The 22,071-nt window shown below is 37.8% G+C and overlaps 1 protein-coding gene and 1 long non-coding RNA gene across 2 annotated transcripts in view; both read left to right on the plus strand.

Annotated features, from left to right (window-relative positions):
• Positions 1-22,071, plus strand: part of TMTC2 (transmembrane O-mannosyltransferase targeting cadherins 2) — a 341,011-nt gene that overhangs the window by 49,854 nt on the left and 269,086 nt on the right. The window lies entirely within an intron of this gene.
• LOC145721446 (uncharacterized) lies at positions 12-3,388 on the plus strand. The gene is made up of 2 exons (XR_014145120.1): positions 12-661; positions 882-3,388. It is a non-coding gene; the product is annotated as an uncharacterized LOC145721446 (long non-coding RNA).

The following is a 22,071-nucleotide window of genomic DNA, read 5'->3' on the forward strand; positions in this document are numbered from 1 at the left end:
GTATGAGATTCTAAGCAGAGAACCTAGCGAAGTCATGCTGAACTTCTGACCTACAGAACTGTGAGCTAATAGTCTTGTTGTAGGCCTCTACATTTGGGGTAATTTATTTTGTAAAAATAGAAAACGAGGGGCGCCTGGGTGGCTCAGTCGTTAAGCGTCTGCCTTCGGCTCAGGTCTTGATCCCAGGGTCCTGGGATCGAGCCCCACATGGGGTTCCCTGCTCAGCGGGAAGCCTGCTTCTCCCTCTCCCTCACTTGTGTTCCCTCTCTCGCTGTGTCTCTCTCTATCAAATAAATAAATAAAATCTTAAAAAAAAAAATAGAAAACGAACACACACATGCAGATAGACAGGGTGGTCATTTCTCTATGCCAGGAGATGTTAGAGACCCTTCTTCATCAATTCCAGTTTAAGGACCTACTTTCTCCCTCCCCCCCCTCAAAAAAAGAGTTGGATAACATTAACGGAATTTTAGATTTACCATTAATATCCTAACTGTACACATGAGAAAACAGAAGTCCAGAAGAGTTAAGATTTTGTCCAGGGTTTTGGCGTGAGGTAATGGCAGAGCTGGGATAGGAGCCTGTATCCTGATTCAGGTTTCAGCGTTTTTTCCATGTTTCTCTCAGTGGTTTAGCTTTAAATTGGAACCAGGGCGCCTGGGTGGCTCAGTTGGTTAAGCGACTGCCTTCGGCTCAGGTCATGATCCTGGAGTCCCGGGATCGAGTCCCGCATCGGGCTCCCTGCTCGGCAGGGAGTCTGCTTCTCCCTCTGACCCTCCCCCCTCTCATGTGCTCTCTCTCATTCTCTCTCTCTCAAATAAATAAATAAAATCTTTAAAAAATAAATAAATAAAAAAATAAATTGGAACCAAAGTGTAAAGCTACATAATGGCAATTTCTCTGTGATAATGCCAAATGTCAGGAAGGAAAGGAGTCGGAAAGAAAGGTAATTTCAAGAGAGCATTATTATTTTCTATCTAAAGGTTCTAACACATGGAATACAGTGTGGTGTGCACCACTGGTTTGTTGGCCAGTGTAAAATCTTGACACTTTCTAAGTTGACCCATGGCTGAGTTCTCGCAATGGTTCTGCTGTTGTTTGCAGTATTATCATAATAGGTTATTTCTTTTTAACTTTAGACACATTTAGCACTTTCTTTCGGGCATCCTTAGTGATAGCAGCTATTTGACCCCCCCCTTTTTTTTTTTTAACATATAAACCTGGCACATAGTTTGTGCTTAAGCATACTTTGTTTTTTTAAATGTTATTTTTAGAGGTAGGTAAGTGATACGATGAAAAGCGTAGCTTCTTATTTTATTTGAACCTGAGAAATAGGATGCCCCAGTGAATTCCACTCTTTGCGGATCTCATAGTAATTCCGTGTAGGGCCTCTGTGGTGTTGGCCTGGAGTGTGTCGGCTGCGGAGGAGGTGGAGTGTGAGCTTCTCTATTTTCGTATCTTCCTTTCCTGCCCAGAGGTCCTGTGTTACCATGGAATCGCTCTTATTTCTCTTGAGTGTGCCGAACTTGTATTTTATTTTTTAAATTGAGACCTATAGGACATACAACAATGTGGAAGTTTAAGGTATACAACAGACTGATTTGATGCATTTACATTGCAATATGATTTCCGTTGTAGCATTAGCTGAAGCCTCCATCATGCCACATAATTATCATTTCTTCTAATGCTGGGAACAATTAAGATCAGCCAAACTCTTTCATCTTGGACTTGGTTCAACTTTAGAAACTATTATTCATTCATTTGTATTCACATAGCAAGAAAACAAAATCCTGTCCTTCTTGACTTACATTCCAGTGAGAGAGACAGACAACAAACCTTTTTTTTTGTTTTTTGGCTTATGACAATCTACCTGCTTGGGTTCTCACATGTGAGTCTAAAAATGTGGATGCACCTCCACCTTGTAGCCTTGATGCTTTCTTTGTGCAGTAGCTGAACTCCTGAATTTGAGGCCCGGCCTCAGCACAAAGAATCCAGTGTCTCCGTGCCTTTTGGTCCCCGGTGGGCTCCATTTCTCTTGATCTCTCACAGCCTTACTTGTTGTGCCTCTGGGAGCAGATATAAGCAGAATCAAGTTTAGTGCCTCAGGAAAGAGGATTAAGATTGTGGTAACAGATCAAAGCTGTTTATTTTAAAGCAGTTTTTAAAGATGGACAAAGGGCATGGTTCTCACAGAAAAACATACAGTAGCCAATTCAGATGTTTGTGTGATGGCACAAAGGACACTTCGTTTTTTTATCCCTTTAATTGTACTTGTTCAAATTATGAAGTTCCTCCTAAGTTTTCTGTCATTGAGCTCTAAAAGTTAAACAAAGAATGACTGATGTTATGTATTTCCTATAATGCTGACCAATCAGGCAGGCTAATGTTGGAAACTAGCATGTGTGATTTGACATGAAGGGGTGAGATGGACCTTGACATCTTTTCCTTACGTTTTTGAGTGGTGACCTGAAACAACATTGGGTTTACCATTTCTTTTTTTTTTTAGATTTATTTATTTATTTGAGAGAGAGAGTGCCTGCGCATGCCCACGTGGGCGGGAGGGGCAGTGGGAAAGAATCTCAAGCAGAGCCCCCATTGAGTGGGGAGGGGGGCTCCATCTCACAACCCTGAGATCATGACCTGACCGGAAATGAAGAGTCGAGGCTTAACTGACTGAGCCACCCAGGCACCGCAGGGTTTGTCATTTCTTAAAGGAGTTAAAAAATCTTGGCATTCTTCATTCTCCTCACCTACCACTGCCAGTGAATAGAGATTGTGTCAGAGATAATCATAAAGTTAATTATTTTGTAATAATAGCTGATATATAGAGATTTTTTTAACCTAAGGCTAAGTGCTTGGTATGAATTAGCTCGTTTATTTCACACAACAATCCTGTGAGATAATAATAACTATTATCAATCCCGTCTTCAAGTGCATCCTTGTTTCCAACACCTCACAAAGGGCTTCGTAAGTATTTTTTTCTGGTTCCCCAGCACAGCCTTCTGAGATATTATCCTACCAGCATGTAATCTCTACGAGGGCAGTGACTTTGTTTTCTTCTTCTAAGTTAAATCCTAGGATAGTAGCTATTATGGCACCTGGTATGTGCTTAGTAAATAGTAGATAATGAATGAACAAATTCCAAGTTCTTCGATGAGGAGACTGTTAAAAAGAAGCTAAATAACTTGCTCAAGGTCAAGTGGTGAAGGTGGAATTTACACCAATGCATGTGTGACTTAAGACCCTGTAATTTCTTCTTTTTTTAATCTTTTAAGTTTTTATTTAAATTTCAGTTAGTTAACATACTGTATACTATTAGTTTCAGGTTTATTATTATTAGAATTTAGTAATTCATTACTTATATAACCACATCCAGTGCTCATCACAACTGTTACCCTCCTTGATACCCATCACCTGTTTAACCCATCCCCCCCCACAACCCTCAGTTTGTTCTCTGTAGTTAAGAATCAGTTTCATGGTTTGCATCTTTTTTTCCCCCATGTTCATTTGTTTTGTTTTTTAAATTCCACGTATGAGTGAAATCATATGGTATTTGTCTTCCTCTGACTTATTTTGCTTAGCATAATACTCTCTAGTTCTATCCACGTTGTTGCAAATGGCAAGATTTCATTCTTTTTGATGGGTGAGTAATTTCCATTATATATATATATATACATACACACACATATATATATACCACATCTTCTTTATCCATTCATCACTTGATAGACATTTGGGCTCTTTCCATAATTTGGCTATTATTGATAATGCTGCTATAAACATCAGGTGCATATATCCCTTCAAATCAATATTTTTGTATCCTTTGGGTAAATACCTAGTAGTACAATTGCTGGGTCTTAGGGTAGTGCTATTTTTTTAAAACAATTTTTTAAAGGATTTTGTTTATTTGAGACAGAGAGATACAGAGAAAGAGAGAGCATGAGCAGGGGGAAAGGAAGAGGGAGAGGGAGAAGCGGACTCCCCACTGAGCCAGGAGCCCAATGTGGGATTCGATCCCAGGATGCTGGGATCATGACCTGAGCTGAAGGCAGACACTTAACCATCTGAGCCACCCAGGCTCCCCAGGGTAGTGCTATTTTTAACTTTTTGAGGAACCTCCATACTGTTTTCCAGAGTGGCTGCACCAGTTTATATTCCCACCAACAGTGTAAAAAGGTTCCCCTTTCTCTGCATCCTTGCCAACATCTGTTGTTTCCTGTGTTGTTGTTAATTTTAGCCATTCTGACTGGTGTGAGGTGATAGCTCATTATAGTTTTGATTTGTATTTCCCTGATGATGACTGATGTTGAGCATCTTTTCATGTGTATGTTAGCCAGAGCCTGTAATTTCTACCAATGAGCTATAAGAATTATGGTTTTTGTTAACAAATTTCTGCAGTAATGTTAAATTTAGAGGCTGAATGATGTATAATTCTAGGTTTCTGAAATAATAAGTATAAAGTTATTTTGGAAACTGTTCAAAAAGTTATTTTGAAACTGTTGTAAATCATTTCTTAGTGGAAAAGCTATAGGTTAGAGTGGCTAATCTTGAAGAAATCATGCATAATATGAGTATTACTTATTTATATGAAAATAATGTACATGAATATACATATGAATATATATGAATATATTCATATACATGAATATATATGGATACATATGAATATATTAAATTCTATGACACTTTCAATACCATTTTTAGTCCTTTTAAAGAAGGAAAAATTGAAAGTATGGTTTTAGCAAATTTGCCAGTGTTTACTATTTTATAAAATATAATACATAATTAAAATATGAATTTTGTAACTTATTGACACTGGCTCCTACTATTCCTCTTTTGTAGTGCTTTTCTCTTTTCCCTTTTACAAAGAGTATCTGGAATTATGAACAAGTATGTTGTATGGAGTTGGATATGTGTTTTTGATCTTTACATATTTAGGGTGTTTCTAGGGATAGGTTTGTGTTAAAAGGAGTGAACAGAATTCCAAGCTATTTCAAAAAGGATTGCACCAATTTTCACTGTCTCCAGAGTGTTTTGAGTATGTGCTTTATTCCAACCAATATTATTGGCTATTAGTTTTCAAAATTACTGTAGTTTTTACAGGAGTAAAAGGGCATTCCATTTTAACTTGCAGTCTGGTTTTGTTTTGTTTTGTTTTGTTTTTGGTAAAGTTAAACATTTTTACAGAAGAATTATTAACTAGATACACTCCCCCATAGACTATCAATTTCTTCACTTATTGGCGGGTTTTGTTTTGTGTTCTCGCTAGTTGGTTACAAGAATCTCATGGCTGAGATTATCCTGAGTTACTAATATGCTGTTTATATTCTGGTGAGCATAAAATTGGGAGCAGCTAGCCACTCTTTTGGTATATTGGTTTAAAGAATTCATAAAAACCAACCACTACATCCTGCAAATTTATTTTGAATTAGGACTGTGTGACTCCGTAATATCAACATATACCTTAGTAGAAATTAGACAACATCTAGGATTTAGAACTTTAAAGAAAATATATACTACAGTACGGTTCTGCTTTAAATAGGAGCCATGAACTTTATGAATAATAATCTAAGACTTTGGGGGGTTGTACTAGCAATACATTGAGACACATCTCCTCTGTCTTCACTTTATTCCCACTCCTAGCTGTGCTGGGAGGTGGCGTAACTGGCTTTGAAATCTCCCACATCAGGTGTTACTGTCTTGCTGTCTTGCTGGCGCCAGGCTCCAGTCACCTACATCAATTGTGCTTGCCGTCCTTGAGGAATGCTACGCTGAGAGTTTCTCTCTCTGGGTCTTTTCATCATCTTTTTGAACGAGCACTGCTCTTTTAAGCCAACAGAATAGAGGCATACACCTTGGTGACCTCCTGGTTTTTCATTTCCAGTAAATACCAGATACGGAGTTGGTCCTGTCAGCTGCTTATCTTGTCTACTCTTCACTGTTGCCCTCCTACACTCAGGAACCAAGTAACTCTATAGATTAACTGTGTAAAGTTTATTTATTTTTTAAATGTACAGGGAGGAAATCATTTGTTGTTGTGGCAGTCTTTTTTTTTTTTTTTTTTAAGATTTATTTATTGGGGGGGGAAGAAAGAAAGCGCATGCGCAGGCTGGAGTGGCAGGGAGGGTCAGAGGAAGTCCTAGGCGGGACTCCAGGCTGAGCGCAGAGCCCTATGAGGGGCTCGATCTCAGCACCCTGAGATCCTGACCTGAGCGGAAACCCAGTCGGTTGGTTAGCTGACTGTGCCATCCAGGATACATATGAATGTGTACATATGAATCTTTGTATGTGTACATATGAATCTTTGCTGCAGTCTTGATACTATTATGCCAGTTTGCTCACTGAAAACAAAACAGGTTTTTTTTTTTTTTTTTAACGAAGGAAGAAGTTTTGTAAAAACAAGAATGACCACATGTAAACATCCTTTCGATGATTTCTCATATGTGGCTTTACTGTGTGGAGGGCTGAAGTTTAAAAGTAAATACAGTGTTATTGTAACAAGGGTTTATAACTACTTTTTCATATTAGCCAGTGTTTTATATGTTGTGTGGCTTAGTAATTTTGACTGGAGAGATCCAACTAGCAAAATAGTTATTCATTTCTGTTTGCTGAATCAAGAAGGATCTATAAAAAAAGAAAATTTCAAAAGCGCGTTTCTTTCAAAGAAGGTAGGAAAACTTTACACATAACTTCTGAAAATTTAGGTCTCTCTTGTGAAATAGCCATAGGAATACTAAATTCTCCGGGAGACCCAATTGATTAATGTGTAAAGCTGTTTAAATTTTCAAAGATCTTCTAAAATGCATTTCTAGTTTTTTGATGCAAAAGTTAATTGATTTCAAATGTCAGCCAATGTCTTATGGTGATGAAAGTCGTTGGCCCTCCTAGGGAAATACAGGTAAAAATAAATTGTACTATGTTAATTAGAAAAGCTCTATGGAGTTAGAGCCGTCACTGAGCAGATTCTCTAGAGTCTGAGTAGGTCATGTTTTGCCATGTATTGGGACATTCTGGGATCCTAGTTACATCTATGAAGGAACAAATGGGGATGTCACCAGAATCAGGAGATTGAGATTTATGCCTGGGAATCAACCTATCTAGAAGGTACCCCAAAGGAATGACATTTGCTCATACTTCCATTATTCTGCCTTTTGTTTATCAGAAATGAGTTGAGAGAAGATGGAGAAATTAAGGCATTTCTTAGAGAATAATAATCAAGAGTAATTGCATTGTTTTAAATGCACTCTGTTTTCTAGAAGCAAATATTCCATTGTTGATTTTTCTCATGAGTACTTTAATTCACCGTGTTAAGAAAACAACAAAAGAACTCAGGGGGTGTCAGGCTTAACAATTTTGTATTATAAGAAGTAGATAGTTCTTACTTAAAATAATAGGCTCTGCTAATTTATTGATAGAATAAAACTTTCCAAATTAAATGTTTAGATTATACTTATTTATTTATTTATTGGGGGAGGAGGGGCAGAGAGAGAATCTTAAGCAGACTCCACGCCCAGTGGGGAGCCTGACGCGGGGCTTGATCTCACCACTCTGAGATCATGACCTGAGCCGAAATCAAGAGTCAGACACTTAACTGACTGAGCCACCTAGGCACTCCTAGATTATACTTTTAAAGAAGTACTGCAGCTGAGTCAGTTCATGCAATAGTGTGTCATTTTGGAATGTGAAAAAGCACTCCTGAATATACATGGCCTGGAAATTGAGTTTTCTTGATACTTGATATCAAAGTCCAGGACAACTGCACTCGTGTCCTTGTCAACAGGTGTGTTTGAGAATACGTTAAATGAGCTACAGAAAGCATCTCCAACAAAGGTGTCACATGAGGCATAATTCTCTTCCAAGTACGATCCGTGAGCAGCTTTCACAAGTGAAAACTTCCTTGAAATGGAGTTCACAGTCGAAGTTCATCGGTCTGCTCTTGTACTCGGAATGCCTGCCAACATTCCAACTTGCAGTCACTTTGAGTGAAAAATTCTTCAGATTCCTTGGTGGTGTAGGCAAATATCTTTAAATTCTGATTGCTGGGCACCTTATTACAGAGGAAGCACTGGGCAGGTGAGCTGAACTGCTCAGTGTTTTTCCTTCGTTCTTTTAAGGTATTGAGCAGTAGTTGACTGTGTTGTCTTGTTGCTTGTGCTTCTTCAGCATCAGTCCCCTTTCTCTTCTCCTTACAGTATCTGGAATTTCATTTGGGAAACCTTTTCTCCTATATTCTCAGTCTGTGTAGTTAAGGAGGGGTTGCTCTAATGGACAAGGGACCCATCTCCTATCCACTCAGTAAATGGTTAAGTAACTAATACTGGTCAAATGAGACCAATTATTGGATTTTTTGTTGTTGTTGTTGGAATTATTGGAAAGGAGACCAACATTTTACCCCCCTGGAATTTCTTAGCTAGGAGTAAGCAAGATGGTCTGCTGTTGGTGGGAACTCTTATCATTCCTGAGAAAAAGGCCAAGTTTGGGCTGGAAATACAGAATCCTGACAGCCTAGTCTGAATACATCATGAGTTATATATGAGGCAATACGTTCTTCTTTTTTGTGTAAACCAGTTTGAGTTGGCTTCTGTCATTTGTAACTTTAATGGACCTGATTGACATACTTTTAATTGTTTAAGATTGGATCTACCTTCATCCTCAGAGCTAACTTTTGTGTATGTATCATTGCTTTCTTTGGTCAGTTTAATTTTTCTTAAAAAATAGAGTGTTTTTTTTCTTTTTTTTTTTTACTCAATTAAAAAGTAAATACTAAATGTAAAGTGGTAAAATAGAGCAGACAGACCTCTGTTACACAACTTTTACATCTGTGCTCACAAGTGAGGTTAGGCAGCCCTTGTCTAGTTTGGGATTCAAGGTTACAGTAGCTCATAAAATGAGTTGCGGGATCACGCAATGTATACTTTATGTATCTTACAATTTTATGTGTCAGTTATACCCTAGTAGAACTGAAATCTTAAAAAAAAAATGAGAGAGCATTTCCTCTTTTTGTGTTCTGTGAAAGAATTTGTGTACAATTAGAGTTATGTGTCCTTAGAGTTATGGTGACATTATCTATAAAACTATCTAGTCGTAGGCCATTATTTCCTTGTATTTTCTTTGGGTTTGTTTTGTTTTTCTCACTTCTTAGGTTAGATGCTTAGTATATTCTCTTTATTTATTAATAAAAGCATGTAAAGTTAGAAAAAAATGAATAACCCTAGCCCCCCAATACCGCTCCCATATATATAATGGTTTATAATTTTCCCAAGTAGGAACGTCAGGACTTTGAGGGATATGAAATACTTCCAAGGACAGAAAAGTCCTTGATTAGCAGAGTAGCCAGGTTACTAGAGTCCGTGTCAGAGAGTTGAGGGGGGGAAAGCATGCATTTATTTTCTTTATAAAAGAGGAGGTTGGGTGTGCTTGGGAGTAATTTTCCTGCCAGTAAAGCTGTGTGAGGATTTCACCTTACTGATGTGGCTTCACGGCTTTGGCAGGTATTACTGCTTTCAGATTTGGTCACAGCATGGGACAGAGGAATATACAGACCTCCTTCCTGCCTTTGAATAATTAGCATCAGCGTAGTATCCTGAACAGTGATAGGATATAAACAAAGTAAGCAGATAGAGAACCTGGGGAGATTTGGGTTTGGGGAGCTTTTTAGCAGTAATCACCAGCTCTGTTGAATGTGGGGACATTTGTGGATTTTGACAGCATTTTCCCTGGGCTCCGCAGCATTTACCTTTTTTGTTGTTTTTGAAAGGAATCTACCACATAGTGGAAGTGACGGCCCTGCTGGTTGTATACACAGATGGGCACCTACCAATCCAGATATCACACTGCTACCGGAGCATTCACCCAAATGGCTCTAACTGAGCCCTTTGCCTCCAGGGCCTTTTTCTCTCTGTGAAGAAAATTCGAATCAGTGCGCTAGTGGCGATTATAAAAATACTGCAATTTTTAAAAGTACTTTAAACCTCTCGTCTTTTTTAGTCCAGTTTCTTTTCCTAAAATAAAACCCTGATTTCCAGGGATACAAAGAAAATACATGACAAACCCCAAATATTCTCAATTTGGGCATGGCTTACATAGGTAGGTAGCCTTAACTTTATTTAATGTAGATATGTTCTTGTAAAGTTGAAAATGAGTGAATCCTATTTTCAACATAGTTTGAAGAGCTTGCAGTTTAATTCACTGGGACTCTATTAATAAGGAAGCAGACGAGAACCTCTTCCAGTGATCTTTGGGACATGCTTAGTGAAGTATTCCTTTATTATTTGTCATGATGTGCTTTGTTCATTTGGTTCTAAGTGGAAATAAATATTGTTTCATTTGTGTAATTGCTTTCTCTTGCAATCTGCTCAGGAATAAAGTTTCTTTAAAATATTAACATATGATTAAGTAAACTTGAATGTTTACAGAGTTTTCCATATAAATGGCCTTACCTTCTTTATAGCAACTTTGAGGGGCCAACAGTTCATTAGTTTCTCATCGGTCAGTTCATTGAAAAGCAGTCTGAGGCTATGTACAGGTTAGGAATTGTACTTAATGTTTAAGAATCCAACTTGTGTAGTGCTTATTATCACAATTCCTGCAGTTATGAGGTTGCTGTCAAAAACATGAGAATATTTATTAATGATTTGTCAGTCCACTCTTTGGCATCAGGTAGATAAGTCTTTTGCTGTCTTTCGGGAACATCTCAAAATCACATGCAAACGCAATGCAAAATGCACAATCTTGCAAAGGGTGCAGGATTCCATGAAGTGAGTGCAAGTGGCTCAGTAAGATCTGAGCACATAAACCTGTGGACAAATGGGCTATGACAGGACTGGATCAGGCAATTATCACCAAGATAATGACAAGAGAGGCCCTTCAAAAGAGTATGATTGAAATATCAAAGGATTAGGTGAGACTCTTAGGAAGATCAAAATTCTTGACTATTTTGGCAGAAATAGTGTTTCTTTGAAGATTTTACTGCAATGTGAAGGCTTGTATGATGTTATCACATCACTTTAATAATACAAATTTTACGTTATTTTATACTTACAAAAGAATATAGGTAAAATATAATTATGTAAGTACTTCTCCCAAATCCCATATTTCTGCTTTCACCAAGAAAAAACCATCTAGAATTTTGTGTTTATTATTCCACTGTTTTTTTAAAAGTAGTTTTACCATGTATTTATTTACATTTGTCTGGTTTTGAACTTTGTTGACCTCTATAAAGGCTTTTGTCATTTTCTTTTAAAAACCTCAATGTAATGTTTAAAAATTCATTCTTGTTGTGATATGTAGCTATATCTTATTTATACTGCTGTATACTATTCTACAACATTACTGACCTTACCAAGATCTGATATGGATCCATGGGAATTCTTATATATTGGGAGTGTGAGTGTAACTTGGTATAAAACTTTGAAAAAGAGTTTGGCATTAACTTATGTAGCTGTTTACACAGTTTCCTTCCTAGGCATAGATCCTGAATCTAGAATGATAGATTTGAATTATTAATTTCATGAAATTATCTATGACAGAGTTTATTTTATAGAAGTACTGACGTATAGAAGGTTGGATGTGTGAAAATAAAGCTATGGAGTAATTATTTTCCATTCAAACAGCAATGTAAACTCAAAGCATGTTATCCTTTATTGTAAGAATAGGTTGGAACAATAATAAAAACCCTGAAGATACCATAAAGTAATTTTGGTTACTTTAGTATTATTTGGTGTAAGTATATGTCCAGGAGAGCTTCCCATTTCTTAAACATTTAACATGAATTTCAAAATCACTGTATATGACATCACTCTAGGAGGCAGTGTGGCCATAAGGGAAGAATCCTGGATTGGGTGTCAAGAATTGGGATCTATACAATAATGCTCCACCTTTCAAGTCTTACCTGGTCTTAACTTCTGAACATCAGTTTCATCACTGGTAAATTAGGGTTGATAATGTTAGTCTTGCTTCCATGGTGGTACGTCAATTAAATGAAATAGAAAATGGGAACATTCTTTCTAATTATAAAATGGCTGTATAAGCTGAGTGTTTACTATTATTATTATTATCATTGTTGTTTGAAAGAACCCTCTTTAGTAGGCAAATCCAGATTGTATCTTTTAAACATTTTTTCAAGACAATGTGTCTCAGTGCCCTGGTGTATATTAAAACAGCCTTTTGAAAAGAATGCCTTGAGCCCTGGTGAATATCTAAAACTTGTTTTTATTTTGTTACATAAAATGACCAAGAGCTGTTCTAAGAATTTAAAGTAACTTTTCCTCCTTCAAATGGCTTGCCTAAAATTTATCTTAAAGGAGAGATAAGATTCTAATTGTAAATTTTGAATACTTCCTTTGCTCTTTATGGAAAAATTCCCAAGAATGATACAAAAGCACTTTTATGTGAAGAGGATAAAATGTAACATTGGGGTCTTGATCCCATGTGTGGGTAGCTATCTGATGTGATTACTATATAAGCACTGAGTTCTAGCTTGAGTACTGACAAAATTCCAGTACTTGATTGATATATTATAAACTTTGTTAATAATCATTTGAAAACCTTGCTTTGTGAAAGGCTGGAAATGTAAAAAGTTAAAAAAAAAAGTAATGGACAATTATTCCAATGTCTGGTAACATATAGAGGCCATGCCCTTTTTTAGATGACAGCTCAAAAGCTAGTTTGTAAATTGTTAATAATTTATAAATATCAACTCAAGTTCATGCTTAGATGAATTAATGCCTGTAGATTAGAAACCTGGGAGTTAATATGTAAAGTGATTTGGATAAATGTGATTGTATTTAAACCTTTGAAATTCTTCTAAGCTAAATGCAAACAGAATTATCTGAAAAGATTTTGGGTTACCTCAATAACCTAAGTTTTAGAAAAGTGTATTTAAAATAACTATCTGATGAATAGTGATGCCACTGGATTATTTCCTGTATTTTTTCCTTTCCTCATTCTAATTTCTTCATTATTCAAGTCATACTATTACTTTGTCCAAAGTCAGGTCTCAGGATTTAGGAAAGACAAACTAACCAAGTAAACTTGGGAAGTGACTATATGAAGAAAATAACTGGGTTGCTTTCTAATTCTTACTTTAAAATGTGTAGTCAGCATTCCTGAGGAGCTCTCATTTAGTTGAATCCCTCCCGAGATATTTGTGGCATCTTCCTAGCAAGATTTCTGATTGATATTTGGCCATACCTTTCTATTTACAACCAGTGTAAAACAACAACAACAAACCCAAAAAAACTGAAAACACCAAACCGAACAAAACCAAGTGTGTACATATTCTCAGATTTTCATTCAATGACTATTTTCTTAGCTTTGGGAGAATATTAAATCATCTACTAAAACTGTTTCTTACTGGGTATCAGCTCGTACTGTGGCTAAGGCTTCTTAGAGAGCATTCAATGGCAAATTAGGAGTTAGAAGCTAAGCATTCACCTATAGAAAGGGACCTCCTGGCTTGAGGATGCAGTAAGTGAACAGTAAGGAGCAAGGGTTTTGTCTCGAGCGGATGAGTTCAGTTTTTATCCTTCCCACTCAGCAGCACTGTGATCTTTTTTTTTTTTTTAAAGATTTTATTTATTTATTTGAGAGAGAGAATGAGAGAGAGCACATGAGAGGGGGGAGGGTCAGAGGGAGAAGCAGACTCCCCGCCAAGCAGGGAGCCCGATGCGGGACTCGATCCAGAGACTCCAGGATCATGACCTGAGCCGAAGGCAGTCGCTTAACCAACTGAGCCACCCAGGCGCCCCAGCACTGTGATCTTAACCAGGTTTGTTAACTTCTCTGAGTTTCCATTTTCTTACCTGTTACAGAACGGAGTATATTTTTTGTTGTACTGAACGTGAAAGGAGATACTGATATAATGTGCTTACCTCTCTGCCTGGCATGGCATGTTGCTTGGTAATGGTTAATGGTTTGTTGTTAAAATGAGGCGCAAGCCTGCTCAGGTAGGAACAGTTGTAGGGCAGCGAGGATTGGGATGAATACAGTGTTGCTTGAAATGGAGATGGCTCAACAGTGAGACACATGCCATCCAAGCTGTGGCCTCAGAGATTCCAAGAACTGTTAGCTTGAATTCCTCTCCTACATATGGCGGAATTCCCCGTGACCTTCCTGTCTTTCAGGATTCATAGAAAACTCACATTTCCCTAGGCACTGCCAACTCTAATTTCTGCTTTTGCCGAGTTCTGGATGGATCTCTTTTATACAGTGTGTCTGCTTGTGACGTCTCTTTTCCACACTCTGGGAACCTGCTTGGCTAAAGTGACCTCATTATTTACCAGAGCCCCACTGATGTTAGTGTTAGGTACGCAGACATTCATGAGGTTTGATGTAAGCCAGGGGTTTGCGATACAATACAGCAATAACTTAAAGTGGACCCTTGGAAATCTCAGCCTTAAAAATCCCCTCCATTCTTATTACTCTGGGGAATGTTCATCGATGGCTTCTTTCTGTCTCTACTCTGGTTCCAGCCTTCTGCCACATTGCTGGGCATCTTTTCTCTTCTGTTTACCTCACTTGTCCCCATTCTCTCAAATGCTTATGCAGTTCTGTAGAGCTGTTGGAGTGTTTTGTCCCAGAGCGTCCTGGTCTTTACCACATACATAACACCAGCCTCACCCCCTGTGTCTCTTCCTGAGAGGAATGCTCAGGTCACTTAACCTCTTTTCCCCTTGCCTGTCCATCAAGGCATTATTTCCTTTGATAAGTCTTGAGAGATTGAATGTAAGGATGAAGAAGAGGGAATCCCAATGAGTCCAGGATTTCTAGACTAGGAAGCTAGAAGAGTATTGCCTACAATGCGCTTGGGGTAATTGGTGATATAGGGAACATTATCTGAATATTGAGGAATTCTTTGCCATGTTTGGTACTTTCGTCAGGCTAGTTTTAGAAGAATTATCTTTATAAGAAGTAAGCTAACAAATGCAACTGTGGAAGGGCAGAGAGCCGGAAAACCCATTCCCTGTTATTTGTGGTTCCTCTGAGGAGGAGGAAATGAAGTACAGGAACTAAGTTGAAACAAATATAGCTAGTGATCAGTTACTGGGCAGATGTTTGTCCATTCTTCCGGGCTTAGGGAAGGTTCATCGCAGGGGAAGGCACTGAATCAACACCATCTTCTTTCTTAAGGACATTTAGTTGATGAAAAACAGGAAATTGGGAGAGACACAGTAACTTAGTTCATTGGGATTCTTCCCAGGAATGGGAAAGTGCAGACATAGATAAGGGTATGCAGTTGTTAGGATGTTCCAGAAGGCCTACAGTGGAGAGTGTGCAGCCCGGGAAGGGGCCAGCTAAAATTTGAAGCATACTCAGCCTTGTGATGTTGGAAATAGGTAGAAGGCTGGAACATTTTCAGCATCAGCATTGAAAGCCCAGACACAGAAACTTCTAAGGCTTTATGATCCAAAGTGGCAAGAGGCTTTGAACTCTAAGCTGTCAGAGAGTTCTAGGATAGCAGGGCCAGGGCCAGGACCTGAAGCTGGCTTGCCTTGGCTTACGCTGCTAGTATGTGTCCTGTGGAAGTCTCACCCCAAAAATCCTTGTGTAGTGACAGCTAAGCGATATGGATGCACACTGAGTTCTTGAATATTTGTGTTTTCAATTAAAAATCTTGTTGATGATCTATTCCCTTTTTTTAATGCTCCTTTTTTTTTAATTTTTTTTTTTAAAGATTTTATTTATTTATTCATGAGAAACAGAGAGAGAGAGAGAGAGAGGGAGAGGGAGAAGCAGGCTCCCAAGGAGCAGGGAGCCCAATGCGGGACTCGATCCCAGGACCCTGGGATCATGACCTGAGCCGAAGGCAGACGCTTAACCATCTGAGCCACCCAGGCGCCCAATGCTCCTTTTTAATAAATAGATTCTTCCTTTTCTCTCATTCTTTTCGTTTTTTGACAAATACTTTTTGCACCCCAGTGATCTGACCAGGATGACAAGATGGTGAGTACGATGACAGGGCACCTATTCTAGGGAGCTAATAATCTTTCTGGGGGAAGGTGAAAAGTTAAAAATATCTAACATACTAACTGACACAGACTAAATTTTAATACACACTTATTGAATGCATGATGAAATACTGTGATACAGAAAGGTGTTATGAGTATATGGGCAAAGTGTGGCCTCTCAACAAAGTGTCCTTGAGTGTTTACACCCCTTGAAAAAAACTTTTCACTGATGTTTCGCTGGGGTTTTGTGAGAGAGCAGAGGTAAATATGTGTTTTCACTCTGTCTTTAACAGACAGCTTCCATTAAAAAAAAAAAATGTAGTTACTCATTTGTTTTGCTGCCTTCACATATTGATGTAAAGAATTACGCTAATAATTTCCCTGTAACTAAATGAATATTGCACCTGAGAATAAAACCAACATAGGTACAGGGTGATACATTAATACACTGCTAGAGTCTATTTGCAAGTAGTTTATTTTTGTACTTGTTTCATCATTGGACTGTGGTTTTCTTTTTTTAAGCTATATTTGTCAGGATTATGCTAGCATCATAAAATCATTTGGGGAGCTTTTATGTTCTCTGACACATTTTATATGTGTCAAGCATCTGTCCCTTGGATTTGTATGACTTTATCTTCGTAACGATATTGGCCTGGCTCTCTTTACAGGGTATTTCATTGACAGCTTTTTATTGCTTTGTGGCTATCGATCTGTTCAGTTTTATTTTTCTTCTTTAATGAATAATTTTTTTTTCCTGGAAAGTAAATTATATCTCTCTGTGTTTAAAATTTATTAGGATAAAATGGTGCATGGTGTTTTCTTATAACTTGAAAAATCTTGGCATGTTTTTGTGTCTCCTCCTTACTGAGTTCTTTGTCTGTCTTTAATAGACTTGAGCTGAGTATAAGACATTTTTTCAGATTCTCAAAGTGTTGTCCTGAGACCACAGGTGTCTAAACTACTGGGGTACTAGTTTAAAGTGGACAGTCCTGGACATCATCCTCTGCAGCTGAGTCAGTATGTTTTTAATAATTTCCTGAAGTAATCTGTAGATGCAGTAAATTTTGAGAATTACTGATTTAGAGGGTTCTATCTTTAATATACTTTTATTTCATAACACATGCTCTTGGATGTGTTAATCAGTTCTTTCATTTTTTTTCTGTCTTATAATCAATTTCTGACTTGATCTTTGTATCTTTGTTTTTTTTCTTGTTGTATTTCTAACTTACGTAGTTGAATGCTTGCTTAACTTTTCCTACCTTATAGTGCTTAGAAATGAAAGCATTTTGTTAGAAATTTTTTTTTAAGATTTTATTTATTTATTTGAGAGAGAGAATGAGAGAGAGAGCACATGAGAGGGGGGAGGGTCAGAGGGAGAAGCAGACTCCCCGCTGAGCAGAGAGCCTGATGTGGGACTCGATCCCAGGACTCCAGGATCATGACCTGAGCCGAAGGCAGTCGCTTAACCAACTGAGCCACCCAGGCGCCCCATTTTGTTAGAAATTTGCCTCTCATTACTACTTGCAACAAAGCATAGGCGTTAATTTTATCATGATTTTCTCATGTTCTCTATTTCTACTTTCAACTTATTATTTGATAAAGTAATATTTAACTTGCAAGTTTTTTTTTTTCACATTTAAAATTTATCGTTTTGGTTTGTTGTGATAAAAGAAAGCTTCCTTTTAAAACTGTGCTGGAGGATTTGTTTTCAAAATACTCCCCAACAATGAAGGGTGTACCTCTTATGGAGTGTAGAACTTACCGTACATTCATGAAAGTAACCCTATCAATTGTAATATTCAAATTCTCTGAATATCCATTTCTTTTGCCTGTTTAAATGGACAAAAAGTGAGAGCTTTATTTCCTACCCTGCTAGGTTTCTACATTCTCTTTTATTGTATATATTTAGTACTTTATTTTTTGTTACATGAAACCTCCCTAATTTGCAGATTTTCTGCTTACAGTTTAAGGGTAACACCTACACCACAGATTTTAGTATGCTCAAATGTCATATGTGGATATTCTTTTGACAGTCCTTACCTTTGTTCATAGAATAGATTTTATATATGTGTGTCCCCCTTACTCCTCCCTTTATCCTGTACACTACAAGCCCCCCACTATATTCTGTGTGTGTGCATGTGTGTGTATCTTTACTTGTATCTTCTCTTTTCATTCTAAGACACTGTCTTGAAATACTCGTTTTTAAGTGATTCAGAGGAATGCGTTTCTTTGGTTCCTTTTTGGTTCTCCCTTAAGTTTTTATAGAGCCATAAACATATTTTCCTATTCATTATTGATAAAAGATATATTGATATCCTCTTTTAAAACTGACAGGATTTACTCAGTTTTGCTTCCTTTGCCATTCTTCTCCCTCCATTTCTTTTGGCATATTACTATTGTTTTTATGTTTTCATACATTTATATTCTTTAGAATTGTGCCCTTTGCATTCCCTTTTATGGCAGCATTTATAATAGCTATTTTTTTTAAATTTTTATATTGGCTCTGTATGCGTCTGAATGCTGCCTTTACATACAAATATGTAAGGACGCTTGCCTATTGCTGTTCTCTGTTTTCAATCACAAATGAACAACTTGTGAGAGTCTGTTATTCTTGAGTTGAAATATTGCGTCCTTGACTTCTGGGAAAATTTGAAGCCAGTCTGATATTTTCCTCCTGTGTAGTTTTTACATTTTTCGTCTTGATGCTTTTAGGATTTTTTAAAAAAATTCTTACACTTCAAAGATGTTCTAGGATGTAGCTAGACTTTGGTCAATTTTCATTACTTTGCCTGTTACTGAAGGTTACCTTATTCCTTCAGCTTTTCATCAGCCTGTGGAAGTTTCTTCCCCACAAATGTTTGATATTTTTTCCCTTGTCCTCTTTTCTGTCCCTTTTAAGGTTACGTGTAGATTGGTTTCTATTCTTTCTACTCCATATCTTGCTTTTCCTTCTTCATCTGATTCTTTTTTTTTTTCTTTTCCTTGGAACGGAAGAAGTTTGTTTTCTGCTGATTGATTCTGCTGTTTATTTTGTCTTCCTGAGGATTTATATTCTGCTATTGAGTTTTCAGCTTCAGTAAACTGTTTCCTGAAGGAAACCCAGCTACCTTTAAATCCTGCTCCTTCCTCAGCTCGTCCTTTCCCTGCTCTTTGCAAAATATCATGCTGCTCTCTCAGATCTCGTATTTCATAGAGGCCATGTTTTCTCAAGTTGTAGTAAGAATACAAAGGTGAGGTTAAGAATTGATTTCCTGAAATCTTTAAATAAGTTTTCTTCATATTTTCTGTGTTTCAAAGTGTGTGTGTGTGTGTGTGTGTGTGTGTGTTTATTTATTCTGCTAAGTCCTCTTCCCAAAAGAAGAGGTCTGTTCAGAACTGGAGTTTATCTTGCAGTCTTACAGGATTACCTGGAGGCTCCTTCTCTTAGAACTCGTGCTGGAGGGCTAGTTGGTAAAAATCCAACACTGTCCATGGAAGGTTCTAGAAGTTAGGCAGAGAGGATGCTGGAGATGTACAAAGTCCAGCAGAGGAGTGTTGTGTCTGCGGTCTTCCATTCTGCCATTTAGTGTATCTGTAGGGAGAGAATTCACACTTGGGTCTGTGTTTTTGCTTTGATCTCAGAGCCAGGTTTGTCCTATGCCTGTGTCCAACCCCCTTTGTGGTACTTAAGCTCGCAATAGAGGGAAAGGACCCTAGCACACTTGTTTTTTTGTTTTTTTTGCATGTTGTAAAGGTTTTGTGACTATGGGGCCTTCTAACACAGCTGCTCTGAGTTATGCTGAATAGTGTGTGCCCAATATCCCATGGCCTGTCCACACTTCCAGCTCCTAACTCTGCAGATTAAGAGGTGTTAGTGGAATTCTGCCAAACATGGTTTGTTTACTTCTCACAACACTGGGTAGTTTTCTGGAGGTGTGGCTGGTTTTTTGAGGCTCTTAATGTCTTTTTAATTAGGTTCCATATGCAACATATCCAGGATAAATTCCTCAACATTTCTGGCATCTTGAGAGGGATGCTTCCTTAGTTTATAGCGTTGATGCAGGATTTTCTGCAGTTGTATATTTATTGGTCATTGGAGTTGAGGTTCTGAGAGTCTATATATAGTTTTTTGTCTGGAATCCGAACCAGTTGAGAGAGAGTAAGGCATCAATGGAGATCATATTGCTGAATTACCAATAACACTGTTTTGAATGTGGCATAGAGTGTGACAATTGGGAGGGCTGATACTTTTTTCCAGACAAGTCTTCAATACCCAGCCATGGGCAGCATGGGCCCTCAGAGACCTTCTTCTCCAAAGGTGGAGTCTGCCTAGCTGCCGTGTGGCCTAGAGAGCATATAAAAATATACAGTCTCACAGGTAGGTGGATCCCAAAGAGTGCCGAGGCGGGACTGAGACACCATGTCCAGCTCAATCCGCAGCTCACCATTCATCAGGTGTCTCCTCTTCTCCAGGGCCAGTTGAGGGGCACTGGAGTCTGGCAGGGTTGCTTGAATAGCCAGCGGTGTGAGATGTAGACATTAAGTGCAGCTACCAAACAATTATGATGGTGACCTAGAATCTGCATGTGTTCAAGCCATCATCTTCCCTCCATGTTTTCTGGAGCATAAATGTGAGAAGTGATGTAAGAACATTTATTTTCGTGGCTGAGTTTTGTTTTCTTTTAATATAGTTGTATCAAAATCCTAAGAACCAGGATGACTATAGGCTGACTTTTTATTGAAAATTATATGTTACCCTAAGTCTAAAACTCTACTGCTAGAGTTTAATTTTGTGTGTGGATGTGAATCCCATTAGAATTTAAGTGTTTTTGAGTAATTTATTATTGTACTCTTAATAAAATGCATAACTGCAAGTCAAATTGTGACTTTTACTTGAGTTTGCCTAGGAAATAATAAACCTTCCAGTCTGTGAAATTTATCCCTTTTAATATGATATGACTGTAGTAAATGGTTAGGCAATTAAATTCCTTAAACATAAGCATTTGATGAATTGATTTGCTTCTAGTAGCTCTTGGCTCATTGTTTATAAGGGTATCTGAAAGATTTAGGGTTTCAGATTTTCAGATACATTTTACTCTATTACAGAATGTTAGAATGGAACGCTTTATTTTAGTTCAGCAGGATTTTCCCATCTGTTTGAGGGTTCAATAATGTTCTTCCATAGAGTCTAGCCTACAAAAGAGGATGTGTTAATCCTCAGAGCAAGGTAAATAAACACAACCACTGACCTCTAAAATAGCTTAGTTGAGCTTTCCCTTGAGGTGATTTTATCTTTCATTTATATAAGAAAAGCCAAGGGGGAGGCTGATTTGCCCTAAGCACTTAATCTGAATGAGCCCATCTCTCTTTAATCACTGTGCTTTAGATATAACCTTTTTGATTACCTAAAATTACCTTAATTTGTTGTCTTGTGTAGTATCTGCCTGCCTATCAAAACATAATTGTCCCAGAGCCAGTAACTTAAATGTCTTGTTCACCAAAGTATTCCTAGATGGGTGCATAGTAAAGAGTTGTTGCAAGAAAGTGAATTTGCCTAGAGCACTTTACCCGGTAGGGCAGAGATCAGAAATTCATGGCCTGCCAGAACCATTTGTTTGATATAGTCAGTATCATTTTTTTTTTAATTGAGTAAGTTAAACATTTACAAATTGAATTGCAAATAAACACCTGAATTTCTGGCTTCCCTTGAAACCTTGGAAGAGCCGGTAACAGGGGCCCCACCCCACCAGCAGGAGCTGCATGATGGTTGTCACACGTGAGACAGGACACCTTCCTTTCTTTTTTGGCCACTGAAGGCTTTTGAGTTTGGTACATTTGCTTTCACACCAGTCCTTAATTTTATTATAAATAAGAACAAATAATGGTGTAGCTTAAATTCAGTGCTTTTGCATTTGACGACAATACAAATTATATTGACATATGAATAAGACAAAAATAATTGAGCAGGACAGAGAGGTTATGTATAAATAACTAATGAACAGTAGAAAGTGGTAAGTGCTATTTTAATGGAATTCCATCATACCTACCTTTCATTTACATGAATTGAAATATCTAGGGTGGCTGCAGCAGGGATAGGGAGGTTGGACGTGAAATGGGTAGTTAAGGCAAGTAGGTAGGTGAGATC

Source organism: Leptonychotes weddellii, chromosome 5 (genome assembly GCF_054177405.1).
Source record: "Leptonychotes weddellii isolate Sample4059 chromosome 5, ASM5417740v2, whole genome shotgun sequence".
NCBI lineage: Eukaryota > Metazoa > Chordata > Mammalia > Carnivora > Phocidae > Leptonychotes > Leptonychotes weddellii.